This window comes from Sorex araneus, chromosome 6 (assembly GCF_027595985.1).
Source record: "Sorex araneus isolate mSorAra2 chromosome 6, mSorAra2.pri, whole genome shotgun sequence".
Taxonomy (NCBI): Eukaryota; Metazoa; Chordata; class Mammalia; order Eulipotyphla; family Soricidae; genus Sorex; species Sorex araneus.
In genome coordinates, this window is record NC_073307.1 from 486,130 (window position 1) to 499,499 (window position 13,370).

The following is a 13,370-nucleotide window of genomic DNA, read 5'->3' on the forward strand; positions in this document are numbered from 1 at the left end:
CCCTTTCCCTGGCAGGAGTAGGAGGGAGAGGTCCTCTGCCTCTTCTCTTGGCCAAACCGCACGAACACTGATTACCTGTTCTCACACCTCCAGCTGGTGCGGAGCACAGGGCTCCAGGCAGGGAGGCCAGCGAAGGGGGTAGTGGAAAGCTGAGGGACAAGGGAGACGGAGGCATGGAACGGGGAGGGGAGAGTGAGGGCGGGCAAGGGGGCTACTGAACGGGAAGAGGGAAGTGGGTGTGTTACCGTTGGCAGCGCCTACAATGTATCTGGTGCTGCTGGAAATTCTACATCTATAATTTTCTTTGATCCTAAACTCAATGTTGCATCATGCCTTTATGAAAGAGGAGACTGAGGATTAATTGCAGATTAATTTTAGATAGAGCTCAAGTAAGAGTTTTTATTTCAAATTCTATGATTTTCAGGGGGTAGAGGTAGAAATAGTGAAAAATAAGATAATACATGATGACAGAAAAAGTCAAAAGAATGGCGAAGAGTAGCAGGTAAGGAATGAGCAAAAAATAGGAAGCGAAATTAAAGATTGGGTTTTAAGCAGCCCACTTATAGCTTCCCATTGTATTATAATTTTCTGGTGTTATTTAAGTAGTATCCGCACATAACACAAAAATGAAACAGGAGGGCATGTTGTGGAAAGCAATTTTTTTTTCACTCCCAATTTTACTCACCAGAGACACACATGCTTTAAATTTTCCATTTGGGGGCTGGAGAGTACAGTGCTAAGGCAATTGCCTTGCCTGGGGCCAATCCTTGTTTGCCAAAAACTGCCAGGAGCAATTTTTTGCTCTCCGTGCCAAGCACAGAGCCAGTACTCCTAAGCACTCCCAGTGTGCCCCTCTTTCCAAGAAAATTCCAATGTTTAACCTTTCAGATAATTATGTAGCATGAGATAATACACTATGTTTATTGATTTTAAACAAAGCATGATTGGTTATTGGGCCACACCCAGTGGTGTCAGGGCTTATTCCTGACTCTGTACTCAGAGATCATTTCTGGTGGTGCCTGGGGACCAAATTTGCTGCTGAGGATTGACACTAGATTGGCCTCATGGAAGACAAAAGCCTCAATCCCTGTCTTGTATCTTTTTTTTTTTTTTTTTTAATATTTTTCTTTTAAACATTTTTATTTATTTATTTTTTTTTTCTTTTTGGGTCACACCCAGCGATGCTCAGGGGTTACTCCTGGCTTTGCACTCAGGAACTACTCCTGGCGGTGCTTGGGGGACCATATGGGATGCCGGGGATCGAACCCGGGTCGGCCGCATGCAAGGCAAACGCCCTACCCGCTGTGCTATCGCTCCGGCCCCCCTGTCTTGTATCTTAGCTACTAAAATATTTCACTGGTAAGAAAGCCCTTGTGGAATGTAGTCAGAGCACTTGTAGAATGAGGACTAGAGTGATGGGCAAGGCAGGCGCTTCTGCAATCACCAGCCTGAACATCATGCGGACCCGGGATGCCAATCCCCAAACCATCTGGCTCCTCCGGAACTTCCATCACACCACCAGACTCTGATTACTTAGATCCAGAACATTCATCGAGCCATCGGGCTGTCATTTGCCGTGTCAGAGCTGTCTCAAGCCACCAGACGATTGCTCACATCTAGAATCTGCCCAGTCATCTGACTCTGCAGCTAGAATTTCAATCCAGGGCCCCCCACACGCAAGGCGAGTAAGTGCTCTCCTGTTGAGCTACATCCCTGATCCCCATTTTGCTTTTTTTTTCTTTTTGGGTTCGCACCCGATGATGCACAGGGGTCGTTCCTGGCTCTGCACTAAGGAATTACCCCTGGTGGTGTGCAAGGGATCATATAGAATGCTGGGAATCAAACCGGGGTTGGCTGCGTGCAAGGCAAATGCCCTACCCGCTGTGCTATCGCTCCAGCCCCCCATTTTGCTTTTTTGCTTGTGGCCCATCCCAGTGGTGCTTGGGGGAACCATACTGGAGATTGAACCAGGGCCTTTTGCATACTAAGCATGTACTTAGTCCACTGAATTATCTCTCTGGCCTGAATTTTTAAATAAACCCAGGTTTCCTGGTCCTTCTTTGCTATTATCTCTCTTGTTCAAAGTCAGCGGTATTGATACCTTAATACTGTCCCTGGATTTTGGTTTGTTAACTCTAATTGTTTCATATATTGTTGCTAAATTTTTTTTTCACTCTTAGAAACTCATTTATTTTCTGTCAACCTTATTTTCACTTTTCGTTTGAGTCTAGAACAGCTTAAGACCACTCGGTGGTGGTTCCAACCCATCCCGTGGCCTGGGCCGTGGGGGCTACAGACCAGTCTTCTGTGGCAGGCTGAGCTCCAATCTTCAGTAGGGAAATGCTGAATGGGCACAACCTGCACCCCTTCAGACCAGTCTGCAACCTCGGGCTGAGTCGCGGTGAACTCTGGCGCTGGGGTGGTCCATTCACTTTTTTGGTCACGGCCTTCTCTGCAGCAGCCTGCTCTTCCTTCTCACTCTCCTCAGGATCTCCGTAGAAGTAGAGATCAGGCATGACCTCCCATGGGTGTCCACGGGAGATGGTGCCTCGCATGCGCAGAGCCTCCCGGGCCAGCATCCACCACATGAGACCCACAGAGTGAGCTCCCTGGTTGTTGCAAGGGGTGGCAATGTCCACATAGCTCAGAGAGAGTCTGTGTTACACAGAGCAATGGTAGGCAGGTTCACGTAAGACGCCTCTGCTCCCGGAAAGCCGCCTGGATTTGATTGGTGAAGCCTCCAGGAGTGAAGCGGTTGCAGTGGCACCCGTGGGGCAGTGAACTTCAGCACAGCACGCTGGCCAGTATTCCTGGGTGAGGTCACACTGACATCAGCTGGGTTTTCTTTTTTTTTTTTTTAATTTATTTATTTTTAATTAGAGAATCACCGTGAGGGTACAGTTACAGATTTATACACTTTTGTGCTTATACTTCCCTCATACAAAGTTTGGGAACCCATCCCTTCACCAGTGCCCATTCTCCACCACCCGTAAACCCAGCGTCCCTCCCACCCTCCCCAATCCCATCTCCCCCCCACCCCACCCTGCCACTGTGGCAAGGCATTCCCTTCTGTTCTCTCTCTCTAATTAGCTGTTGTGGTTTGCAATAAAGGTGTTGAGTGGCCGCTGTGCTCAGTCTCTAGCCCTCATTCAGCCCGCAACTCCCTTCCCCCACATGGCCTTCGACTACAATGTAGTTGGTGATCGCTTCTCTGAGTTGACCTTTCCCCGGAACGTGAGGCCAGCCTCGAAGCCATGGAGTTAACCTCCTGGTACTTATTTCTACAGTTCTTGGGTGTTAGTCTCCCACTCTGTTATTCTATATACCATAGATGAGTGCAATCTTTCTATGTCTGTCTCTCTCTTTCTGACTCATTTCACTCAGCATGAAACTTTTCATGCCCATCTACTTAACTACAAAATTCTTGACCTCCTTTTTTCTAACATCAGCTGGGTTTTCAATGCAACAATGGCACGAGCTGCCAGCAGAAGCTTCTCCCAGGTTCTCTTCAAATTTATGATGTAGATGCCATCACTTTTCCTTTTGTAGATGTACTGTCCATCTGGAAATCCAGGTTGGTGCCACCTAAGTGGGTGCCTGCTGCAAGGAATTTGAGGACATCCTCCTCCTTCATCTGCAGGACATGGAGGGCTCCGGACATTGTGAAATTTCCCTTTAAGTTACGACAGGAATTGTGAACAATGCCGTATGGATCCCTCGCTGGGCAGCGTGGAAAGGCTGTTGCTAAAATTTTATATATTGCCTAATATTACATGTGAATTTTCAAAATACATTTCATAGAAGTCTTTAGTAATCAGCTATGGTGAAATCACAGGATCAGAGATGCAAACACAGCTGTGAATTGTGTAAGAAGATACTTTACATTGCTCGTGTATCAGCTCTCCATAGTCTAATTTGAACAGGTTTTTATTTTCTAGGCATTTTAAATGCTACCAGAGGAGTAGAGAAAAATGAAGTCATAGCATTTTGGCCTCCCATGGGCATGCATGAGTCAGAATCAGGGGGTGGCTTTGAGCAATTCTGGTGTCGCTAGGGTATGTGAGAATTCCTATGTTTCGGTATATAAAGACAAACCCTACTATTAGGGCAAGTTTTGATCTGTTGGAGGATGTGGGACACTTTTTCCCCCATTAGCTCACCTACCCAATATTTGAGTTTCTACAGAAGTCGCTGTAGATTCACTATCACTGTATCACTGTCATCCCCCTGTTTATCAATTTACTCGAGAAGGCGCCAGTAACATCTCCTTTCATCCCTGCCCTGAGATCTTAGCAGCCTCTCCTTACTCATCTTTCCCAGTGATTGGAGGCTCTTTCAGGCTTCTTTCTTGAATGCATCATTAAAGCACCCATAAACTCATGAAAATAAAAACCATATTAAGTTTTCTTCCCAGGCCACAATGCAATGAAGGTAGGAGGTAGAAATTAATCATGAAAGCAATTTTGAAAAAGTTCCAACACTTGGAAAGTGAACAACGTAAGTCACTATTGCGTAGCACTGGAGCACTGTCATCCCGTTATTCATCGATTTGCTCGAGCGGGCACCAGTAATATCTCCATTGTGAGACTGGTTGTTACTGTTTTTGGCATATCAAATACACCACGGGTAGCTTGCCAGGCCTTGCCGTGCGGGCGGGATACTCTTGGTAGCTTGCCGGGCTCTCCGAGAGGGACGGAGGAATCAAACCCGGGTTGGCCATGTGCAAGGCAAACACCCTACCCGCTGTGCTATCGCTCTAGTCCACTATTGCGTTAAAGAGGAAATTAAAGAAAAAAATAAATATTCCTCGAAATGAGCAAGAATGAGGATACCGTGATCAGAACCACAGTTAACGGGAATTAACCCTATATTGCCCTGGCCCAGCAATAGTATATAACATAATGACTTTTATTTAATTCTATTTGCAGCCTGCGCGTCCAGCTCAGGTCATATCGGGAGCTTCTAGGTGTCAGCAGCCCTGCCATGCCTCAGCCAGCTGAGCTCACCCTTGCCCCGCTTCATGCCAATCTGCGTCCTTGCAATGTTCACAGGATATAATAGAGTTTAAATTTCTGGGGCCAGAGGTAGCCCGGGGGTACAGGCCCTGGCCTTGCAAGCAGCCTGCCACGGTAGAGTCTCCGGCACACGCCGTGTCCTCAGGTGCCGCCAGGAATAGGAGCTCCAGCACCCAAACCCGTGCCCTATAGAACTGACTGGGAGAAGTTGATGCATAAATTACCCTTTATTCTGTTGGATTTGGGTCATACCTTGTAGTTGCTGCTTCTGATACCTTGAAATGAGCCAGGGACAGAACCCAGGTCGTCCATTGCAAGGCAAACACTGTAGCAGACAATAGGTCCTGCCTCTAAATTTAGTGACTTATTTTTGGTTATAAAACCAAGCCCTCGGAAGAGAGCGACGTACAGTCTCTTGCCCCCACACCTGGTGTCTTCACGGGGGCCCCTCGGGAGGGGGGCGGGTTGAGTTTCCCTTCCTGCCCCGAGCAGAGCCCCGGCAGCCGAAGACCTCCAGAGCCCAGCCACAGCCATGCTCAAGGCCCCTCTCCACACGTTTGGATGAGCCTCATGCATGAAGGAACCAGCAGAGGAACCCAGGTGTGCGGGGCCCGGGGCTGAGATCTTCAAGTGTGCTCAAGTCAGGACTAGGCCTCTTCTGCCCAGATCCCCCATTTTCCAGTAGCTAGGCAGTCACACCCAGAAACTTCCCCCAGCGCCGTGTAATCTCATCAATGGCCAACATCCAGAGACTGTAAAACCAAGTTCCGGGAAGCAACATCTTATAGCCTAGTTCTCCCTCTCGGAGAACCTAGCAAGCTACTGAGAGTTTCCTGCCCGCATGAGAGAGCCTGGCAAACTCCCTGTGGCGTATTCATATGCCAAAACCAGTAACAATGATGAGTCTCATTCACCTGACCCTGAAAGAGCCTCCAATGCAGTACCGTTGGGAAGGACGAGTAAAGAAAGGCTGCTAAAATCTCAGGGCTAGGATGAATGGAGACGTTACTAAGACCACTTGAGAAAATTGATGATCAACGGGATGATGATGATGATGATGATTGGGATGTTTGCCATACTTTTGTTAATATGAACAATATTTATCTACTTTCATTGTGGAATTGTCCACCAGGAGACACCCATGTCCAGCGTTTAGATTCGGCCTTCTGGAACTGTGAGTTACCATGGATGGTCTTGGTCGACATGATGAACTAGACAGTCTCTCACCCTGTTCATTCCATTCTAGGCCATGGGTCCCAATGTGGAGTTCTTAGGGCGACTTTCTCGGTCCTATCTTGGCATTATAATCACTGACAATGACCTTGTAGAAGGTGTGATCTTCTTTATAGAACTTCTCCAGCTCCACATAGAACTTCTCAATTTCTTCTTCATCGTAGTTGGATGTTGGTGTGTAGATGATGGATAGAAATAGCCAGCAGTGAGCTGTAGGGAGCCATTTTATAATCCTGGCTCTTATCTTCAAGTAAGACAGAGTCTGGCTCTTCTCAAACAGGGGCTTACTTAAACTTCCTGTAACAAGGATGCCACTGCTGACCCTACTGACCTTACTGTTCCGCCATTGTTTACACTAGCCGATAGCTGTGCCTGACATGATAAATGGACATGTCATGATCTGTGATTGACTACTGCTTGTACGGGGTCTGGGCACACATACCATACCACTGCTTCCCAGCAGGCAAGTATAAATGCTGTAGCTGCCAGTGAATAAAGCTCTCCCCTCTTTCTTGTTGCTTTCTGTCTCTGTGTCTGTTCATTCGGCTGTGTCCCCTCCTCAGCCCCACAAAGGGTCCTACCTGCTGGCCAGGACGGGGCCCCACACCTGTGGCCCAGCGTGGGGCAATAGGGGAACACCAAACGCCCAGTCAGGTTCACGTCGGCTGACAAAATCACGGAAAAGTGAGTATCTCTGAGGGTCGCCTCTCTCTTGGCGCACACCCTGGTTTGGGACCGGGCTTGAATACAGTCTCGTCACACCCTGGTATGGAACTGGGTTCAAATATAGTCTTATGTTAAGGATGAGACAGTCACTGTTGGAAGGCTTGAATCTCTTTGTCCTGTGTTTTCATTTCCGTCGAGTTAGCAGAAACAGCCTACCAGTGAAGACAGTCACTGAATCCCTTAGACCTGTGTTTTTCATCTCTGACGAATTGGCATAAACAGCCTACCAGCAACCCTTTCTTTTCTCTTCTTGCCTTATGGCCTGCTTATCTTCTGTTTCCTTGTCCCTTTATTTGCATCTTTTTTCTCACTATCCTTATCTTTGTTGCTGTTTGCCTTTTCGCTTTGCTTTTCGCAGTGCTTTTCCGGCTGATAAAGATAAATTCCACTCCCTTACTCCCTAAAATCATGGGACAAACACTTTCTAAAAAGGAGCTCTTTGTCAATGTCCTGAAAGATTCCCTTAAAGACCGTGGAGTAAAAGTAAAGAAAAAAGACTTAGTGCAATTTTTTCTCTTTATAGAAGATATTTGCCCCTGGTTCCCTCAGGAAGGGACTATTAGTGAAAAGAGATGGGCCAGAGTAGGTGATTGTATGGAAGATTATTATGAACAGTTTGGTCCTGAAAAAAAATCCCTATTTCCGCTTTTTCTTATTGGAACTTAATAAATGAGACTCTTAAGACACAACAAAGACAGCCGGAGACTCAGCACCTTGTTTCTGAATTTGAGACCTTTTTGAGGAAAAAGTATAAGAGTTCCAAGGCTCCCTCAGTCTGTGGGAATGAGGCCCCCCCCATGCAAGAGGCTGACTCCTCAAAATCTGCCACTATAGACTCTGACCATCCTGCTCCCCTGTCTGAACCCTCCCAAGCAGAGGCGCCTCCGAGACTTTATCCTGTGATTTCTGGCATCCCGATCCCTCCCCTCCGAAACCTGAATCCCTGCCCCTGGAGGACGGGGCTGTCCTGGAAAATGAGGTGACGAGGTATCAGCCCTCAGTCCCTTGGCCCCCCCTTGGGAAAACAGCCACCCCTTATCTGTCCCATGCCACTGCCTTTTTTAATTCCCCATATGACGCCAGTGAGTCAGTCCTCCAGCTCGCTGGGGACACTGCCGCCTTACGTGGAGAAGGCGGGGCCCAGCGGAGCCCAGCGCCCCCACCCCCATAGAACCCACCTCCTCCCCCTGGAACACACCCATTTTTTTATAAAAAAGAAAAAACGGCAGTTGGCGACTGCTACAGGATCTACGGGCAGTAAATAAAACCATAGTCATTTTTGGGGCGCTTCAACCTGGACTGCCGTCCCCAGCAGCCATTCCTTCAGAAATGTGTAAGACAGTACTCGATTTAAAAGACTGCTTTTTCTCAATTCCCTTGCATCCTGATGGTCACCCCCGCTTTGCCTTTAGTTTGCCAGCTACTAATTAGAAAGAGCCCAATGTACATTGAAGCAACCCCATTGTCAGGGGGATAAAACCAAAGATGACGTGGACGCCTGTAGGGCAGGTTCAGGAATCTCAGTGTGAACGTGGTGAGTGGGGTGCTCACCCGCGTGAAAGAAGGACTGGTTCGAGTGAGTGCAGGAGTGTGCTTTGTGCGTGTGCCCTTAGTATGTGTATTTGTCTCATTATCTTTCTCTTAGTTCTGCTTATTATTATCAGCAGAGAAGGCAGGAAAATGCAAGATCATGTGGTTAAGTGTTTAATAATATCAGGAATGAAAAAGTATTTTTCCTATCCCCAAGTCTGATAAGAAGATACTAGTTCCCTGTCTCAGAACTAGTCTTGACCTAGAAAGAAAAATGCTAGTATCTGACCACCTTAGGTTTCAACAATTTTGAAAAGGTTTTGCCGGCTTATATCAACAAAAGCGCTTTCTTGACCCATTTTTAACAGGCAGAAAACTGGCTGGTCAGGCAGGGAAATGGGGAGCAATGTTCCCAATCGGCCGACAGGGCTTAACTTTGCCCTGGGGACTGCTCCTTCCTTTCTCAGTCTGTCAGTTTTCTCCCTGCCGTTTCTGAAGGGTCAGATCGATAGACCAACTGCAGACGTGTGCACATGTACGTGTGTTGTTTTTAGTGAACTTATTGTCTGTCTGTCTGTGGAACACTCGAGTGTTAGAGCTAGTTTGAAGTCAGTAATTCTTAAACCCGGGCAAGCAAAATCAAGGGAGATCAGAGTGATATGAAGCCCAGCAATTTAAAAGACCTAGGTATCTTTGGAACTTGTTAGATCAGGTTTAAACAAAGATTTCTAATTAGAATGTGGCGCCTACAACGAAATTGAAATTTTTAATCTAAATTTCTTATTGGAAGAACATTAACAGTTATTAACAGTTGAAATTCTTTTGAATTCCAGTATCTGTACTATCTAGAAAGAGCTACAGAACTAGAGCCAGAAGACTAAAAGTGAAATAAGAATTCTGAGCGTGCAAGGCTTTATCTTACAAGCCTCAGCCAATTTTAATGAGGAATTTAGTTGTTTTTCAAGCAACAGAGGTACAGAAACCCTCAAAATAAACAAAGTTTTCTTATGTTTCCATAAACATTGACAGTCCAAATGTTTTTTTTCTATGCTATTATCAAAGTTTGGTTTTAAAAATTATATATATATATGTATATATATATATATATATATATATATATATATACCCAAAGGGCTCTTTCTGTGTTTGAAAGCATATTTGTATTGTGGAATTGATAAAGTTTGAAAGCTCGTGATTTTAAATAACTAAGGTACAAAAACTATCAAAATTAAGTCAAAGAAGTTTTTACCGTGTTTCACAAAAATCGATGGTCCAAAGGTCTTATGCTATTATACCAATGTATATATTTGTATCTGCACTGGATTAGAATTATTTGACCTAGAGAATCTTGTGAGTTGAAATAATTGTGACCTATGAAAACAGGTTCAAAGAGTAATGCTTCAGTTTAAAATATTATTTTCTAGAGTTGCAAAATTGGTTGAAAAACTTATTGTACCTGTGTTTTATTTTATCTCCAAGACTTCTGGTAACTAAAATTTTTAAAGCTACTTAGTTTAGGGTTATAAGGGGTTAATCTCAGATGTCAGCTTGGGAGTTTTTAAAGATTTTCCCTGGATCCGCCCATCCCCCTGCATTCCCAGCTCAGCAAGCTCTGCCTCAGTTAGACTGGATATGCAGACCCTCCCTAACCTCAACAGTGAATTCTAATCACACTTTTGCCCAGCAGATAAGACTTGATTAATTTAATTTCTTAACTCTTCCAGGTATCTGGTTTTTGCAACTTTGTAAATGAGAAAGGGCTTGGGAAACAACTGATCCTTATATTTGTATTAAAATCTGATGAACACACATAAAAGAAATGGTGGGAAACCTCCTTGTAGGAGGAAAAGTCTATGCTTATATTTTAACAGATAACACCTACTAATGTACTCTGGGTCCTGCTATGGCTTCATCTGGAGTAAACTTCATCCTCCTGGTACTGACCCAGACTCCACAACCCTCCAAACTTCAACCTCAAACAAATCTCAGCTGGAAGTCATAAGGAAATCTGAGGAAGAGTCAGCAACACAGGACCCCTATGGGGAAGGACAGGCTGAATTGGCCTGAAGACTTAGTCTGGGACTTACAGTATCGACGTAATCCTGATCCTCAGAGAACTTTGTGGACAAGTGTGAAATCCTTACTGTTTCATGGTGATCTATGAGTGTTCCAAAGATGTCTCTGGTTAATTTCTAATGTAAAGTGAACTTTCGCCCAGTGAATATGTTGTAAGAACTTTAGTTGTGATCATCTTTAAAACTTTTTGAAAATCTAGAGAACTGATGTAATGCTTTTTGAATGGTACTGCAGAGTAGTTTTGTCATGTTAAATGAGATGATTGGTAACCAGTGTCCAAGTTTGGGAGATCATGTTGTACTAAATTCAGTAAAAATAAGAGTTTAAACTTGTGGGATGACTATAAGGAATATAGATGTATGTCTTAAGTCAGAAAGATAATGGATGTAGATATCAGTCGGAAAAAGGAAGGGAATCCTGTTAAAGTAAAGTTGATTATTAAATGGGTTAAGGAAAGTTACAAGACAGAATGAATATAAAAGAAAGTGTAGAAGGTTTGAGGTTGTGCTTTAAGGAAAAGAAACTGTAATCAATCTATATTGTTGTAAAAACTCTAAATATATCTGCAGAATTGTTCTAGTATCCAGACTCCTGTTACAGTGCTCTTAGATAATGGAAAATCAATGTTTTCAACATGGAACTAAATGAATTTTATGTGATGGTCACTGTGCTTCCCTGAATCCTCTACTATGAAGGAGACTCTTTATCCCCATAGGTAACCCATCATCCCATCCAGAAGAGGGAGGTGACATTCACTCTAACCATAGCCATGCTGTTTGGAACTGGACTGGCAGGAGCTGGGACTGTTATCAATTCACTTGCAACCCAGCAGAGCGAATGGATTCTCATCCCTTCGAGCAGCTACTTATGAGGACCTGGAGAGGATCGAAACCCCCATCAGTCATCTCGAGACATCCCTGACGTTCCTGTCTGAAGTGGTGTTGCAGAACAGGAGAGGACTGGACTTATTGTTGCAACAGGGGAGGATTGTGTGCTGCCCTAGGGGAGGAATGCTGTTTTAGTGCTGTTTTTTTGCAGATCACAAAGGAGTGGTCCGCGATTCCATGACTAAGCTCAGAGTAGGACTTAAGATTACTTACTCCCCTTGCTGGGTCCACTGTCAGCTGTATCATTGTTAGTTACTGTTGGCCCTTGCGTTTTTAATCGAATCTTGGCTTTTATTAGACAACAAATTCAGCAATTAGAAGCCAAGCCTACACAGGTTCATTATCATTGGCTTGGTTTGCAGGACGCTCACACCTCTGTTCAGATTCATACCTCACCCTCCCCCAGTTCTCTACCTTGAAGGATGCCGGGCTCCCAAGGATTTCTTATAGTGGATCAGGTTGCCAGGCAAAGCACTGCAAGGGAGGGCTGATACCCAGGCCCGGCTCCCTGTGAGGTATTCCGGTATAGCATAGAGGTTGCTCCAAGACCAGGGTTCGATGGGGCCTGTGAAGAGCCCCCTGCATAGACCCGATCATCCCTTCCCTCCTCTCCCTGCAAAAATGGAGTCTTTGTGTCACAAGGGATACCGGACAATGCCTCCCCTGACCACATTTAATTTAAAACAAAACAGGGGGAGATGTAGGGAGCCATTTTATAATCCTGGCTCTTATCTTCAAGTAAGACAGAGTCTGGCTCTTCTCAAACAGAGGCTTACTTAAACTTCCTGTAACAAGGATGCCACTGCTGACCCTACTGACCTTACTGTTCCGCCATTGTTTACACTAGCTGATACCTGTGCCTGACATGATAAATGGACATGTCACGATCTGTGATTGACTACTGCTTGTACGGGGTCTGGGCACACATACCGTACCACTGCTTCCCAGCAGGCAAGTATAAATGCTGTAGCTGCCAGTGAATAAAGCTTTCTCTCTCTCTCTCTCTCTCTCTCTCTCTCTCTCTCTCTCTCTCTCCTCTTTCTTGTTGCTTTCTGTCTCTGCGTCTGTTCATTCGGCTGTGTCCCCTCCTCAGCCCCACAAAGGGTCCTACCTGCTGGACAGGACGGGACCTCCACAGTGAGCCACATCTATTCAAGTGTAATCGTCCGATTCAGGTTGTTAGACATTCGAATGAATCAATCAGTACTCGTTAATACACTGGCTCAGCTCTTCACATGCTACCTGTTCGAATGCAAGGCTCCATCCCAATGGAAAACCAGCAGGACTGTTGTGTTATACAAGAAGGGAGATATCCACAATATCGGCAACTGTTGCCCAATCTGCCTGTTGTCCATCGTCTACAAGTTGTTCATTCGAGTCATCCTAAAAAGAATAGGTAGAACATTAGACAAAGGACAACCATGTGAGCAAGCTGGGTTCTGAAAAGGATTCAGCACAATCGACCATATCCACACAGTGACCAAGCTCATTGAGGTTTCACAAGAGTTCAAGATGCCGCTCTGTCTAACGTTCATCGATTTAAAGAAGGCCTTTGATTCTGTTGAGACTGAATCGGTCATCGAAGCCCTAGCCGAAAAGGGTGTTCAAACTCAGTACATCAAGATCGTCCAGGAGCTGTATTGTGGATTCACCACCAGGATCTCACCATTCTACAAGGAAGTGATCATTGATGTAAAGAGAAGGGTGCGGCAGGGTGATACCACTTCACCAAAACTCTTCAGTGCCACCCTCGAGAATGTCATGCAATGACTGGAATGGGAAGGAATGGGAGTGAAGATAGACAGTCGGCATTACACCACCTCCACTTCGCTGATGACATCATTCTCATAATGCCAAACATTAGCCAAGCGGCACAAATGCTGGCCGACTTCGACCGAGAGTG

At 45.4% G+C, this 13,370-nt stretch overlaps 1 pseudogene; it reads right to left on the reverse strand.

Annotated features, from left to right (window-relative positions):
* Positions 1-2,237: 2,237 nt before the first annotated feature.
* On the reverse strand, positions 2,238-3,733 carry LOC101553899 (40S ribosomal protein SA-like; annotated as a pseudogene).
* Between the last annotated feature and the right edge of the window lie 9,637 nt (positions 3,734-13,370).